Below are 3,643 nucleotides of genomic sequence, written 5' to 3' on the forward strand. Positions count from 1 at the left end.
ATAATATAATTTTAATACAATTGTGTTATGTATAGTTTATAAGACACCAAAAATATGAATCAAAATAAGAGATGAGTCTTGAACGTGCTCCATCTTATGAAAACCTGGACATCAGTACCTGTCTACTGGTGACCTCAGAATACAATTTATTTTGAAAGCGTAGATCAGCATTAAAGCTGGTGAGTTCATAAGTATTTTATTGTCATTTCTTGTATGAAAGTGTTTTGTAAATGTTCCATGCAAATGTTTGTAAGTGTTTGTAATAACTGTTTGTATCTCCTAGAAAATCCTATATTTTCTACTAAATAGCAGCCTTCTACCAAGGCTCAAATTTTCTGTGTGTTGTGTTGTTTGTAAAAGTATGTATATTTCCCAAGTATGACTAACATTACCAAAATATAGTTTACATTACCGTTTATGTGAGAAGATGACAATGTGAATGCAATGGGAAAATAAAAGTGTACAGTAGTATTGTATGTAAGTAACTACCAATGTACTAACTACCTTAAACTAGTTTGTTAATTAAGGTAAATGTGATATGATTGTAAGCATACTTGATCAACTAGTATATCACGACGCTCTGAGGCATCGAAATGGTATGACATTAGTCACTCGTAGACCTGCGGGTCCCACTCTAGCTAGCAACAAGGTGTACACGTATAGATCTATACACAAACCCACGCTCTCCCTCTAGGAGACTTTGGTTGCAAAACGTGACACAACAGTAGATTGCCATGCCATGAAGTTGTGGCTCACATTAATGTTATATTGTTCTAGTGTTTGTATAGTATGTTCTAGTGTATTGAATATTCTCTCTGTACTAGTGTTTTCTATGTTCTCTTTGTATAGTGTAGTATATGTTCTCTTTGTTTCTCATAATAGTATGTTCTCATTGTTTCTCATCATAGTATGTTCTCTCTATTTCTCGTAATAGTATATTCTCTCTGTTACTCATAATAGTATATTCTCTCTGTTTCTCATAATAGTATGTTTGTATTGACTCATGAATGAACTGGCTCTTGTATGTTTCATTTTTCTAGTAATAGTAAATAGTGACTTCCTAAACTATACCTATTATAGTTTACTAGTAATGTTGTTTGTAAGAATGAACATGTTTGCACACCTTTGCTACCTAAAGGTATTGAACTGAATGATGAACTTTAATATATATATATATATATATATATATATATATATATATATATATATATATATATATATATATATATATACACATAATATATAACTAAGATTCAAACGACCTTCGGAAAAACAATCGAGACGCTAAGTCCACAACCATACAAGGAACAAGAAGTACAGCGAGTTCTCAGTCCTAAGTCTTTCCAATCCTACTTATATAGCTATATCTATATCGACATGATTTGACAAAATAAGTTCGAAAGAGTTTAAGTAAAGAATTTAATATGTAAAAGTGTTTATAAAGCGAGTTGAAGTAGTTTGTTTGACATCACAGTTTTGAAATATAAGAAAGTCATTTGCTTGATACTTATAAATCACATGTGATTAATATAATAACTATGATGTTTCTACTTGTATTCCCCCCCCCCCCCCATAAAAGCATTTTAAATCATTCAAAATATAAGTTAAGGGGTATGAACTCACCAGCTGTGACTGATACGAATGAAAGATCGGTTTGTAGGATGCTAAGTGTCAAGTGAAGACTTGAGCACAACGGATCCTAATAAGCAGATAACGACACATATATGTATATAATTAGTGTTTAAATAACTAATTATGTAAGGAAAGACATCCTAGGACATAGGAAACACCTAGATTAAAGTGTTAGAAGTACCAAGGGTTGCATATAATGGATATATGGCCACATATAGGTTTGTACGGCGAGAATGGTATGTTTCATGTTTGTGTACGGCCCAAGTGGGTGTGTGGTCGTACACTCATGGTGAAACATGCCATTAAGTGATTTAAAGTCTTATTAAGCATCTAGGAAGTGTGTTTTAACCAATGCTTAGTCGTAATTTTAGTTTGTTACCATTTTGGACCTTAAAAAGGGTGTTTACGGCGACACAGGGAGTGTACGTCCGTACACCCTTGATGATCTTGTAAAAATGGTCAAAGGTGTATTCCAAGTCTCTATCTTGCATCCCATAAGTGTTCTTGATGTTGTGCTAGCATAGAACTTGAGTTTGAAACCAAATAGCACTAAACAAAGGGGTGTGCGGCTATATGGGGTGTGTACGGCTGTACACTCCTTGATGATCATGGTATGGATGATTTTTAAGGAGTATAAATAGTAAGTAACAAGCATAAGGAGTGGTACTTACAATATAGAATCCTTTAGGGGTGTTTGAGGTCCAAAAGTTTAGTAGGTGTTCTTAGTGTTCTTGGTGTTCTTTGTGTTCTTGGAGAACACTTGAAGTTCTAAGAAAACATAGTAATTTAATGGATGAAGTCATGTATCCTTACTATATTGTGTAATAAATCATCAAATCAAAGGAAGAAACACTTACAACTTGAAGATCTAGATGAAAAATCAGATGATACTTGAGAGAGAAGTCGATTTCTTGGCTTAGGAGTGTGAAAATAGGTAAATGAAGGCTATGACTCTCATTTATACATGAGAGTGTATGGCTAGGATGGGGGTACGGTCATACACCCATGTGTGCAGCCGCACACACCTCATGAAGGGGTGTTTGGCTCATTTGAAAGGTGTTGAAATCAAATACACTCATCTCTTGTCCCATGCCATGATTATACTAGGTTTAGAACACTCAATTTGACTCTAAACAATGCTAGAAGATAGCAAAAAGGAGTCTGAACTTGATTGGTTTGAATAACCGTACAAGATAGAAATTTCGGGTTGTCACAATTTAGAACCCAATAAGCCTTAAATGTTGTAGATAATTGAATAACTGTACAAGATAGAAATTTCGGGTTGTCACAATTTAGAACCCGATAAGCCTTAGATTTTGTAGAATAACCTATGAACATTTCTTCATCGTCTTTAGGTTGAAATTTAGTCCATTCGTCTCTATTGTTCTTTATAAATTACGTGCAACCAAAAACATGTAAAAATTAAATACTTTGTTTTCTGAAGTTGATTTTTTCATAAAGAGTTTTATTAGGATGACGATGATGATGTTTCGATTTTGAGTGAAGCAAGCAGTATTGACAACTACAGCCCAAAGATAAAGAGGCGGATTAGCGAAGTTCTACTTCGATCAAGAAACTTCAACTACATTTCTATTCCTTCGTTCGACAACACCATTTTGTTATGGGGTGTAGGGAGCCAAGATATTGTGATCAATACCCTTGTCAACTAAGAACTTCTAGAAAGTTGCATTAGTGAAATATGTTCCATTATCACTCCGAACTCTTCTTATTGGGAGTTTTATCATCACCTTGATTCCTTTAATGAAGTTGATAAGATCGAATGTTGTCTCGGATTTTAGTCAAAGAAAGAAAACCCAGGTGAATCAAGTTAAGTCATCAACAATCACCGGTATGTACTTTTTGTGTTGAAGACACTCAAAAACTGATGCACCACAAATGTCAATATGAAGAAGCTCTAGAGGCTCAAAAATGGATTTCTCAATCATCAAATCATAGGTAGACTGATGAGTTGAAAAACTCTTTGATCGTTTAGATCTTCAAACAGGTTAAT

The sequence above is a fragment of the Lactuca sativa genome, chromosome 4 (assembly GCF_002870075.4).
Source record: "Lactuca sativa cultivar Salinas chromosome 4, Lsat_Salinas_v11, whole genome shotgun sequence".
In the NCBI taxonomy this organism is placed as follows: Eukaryota; Viridiplantae; Streptophyta; class Magnoliopsida; order Asterales; family Asteraceae; genus Lactuca; species Lactuca sativa.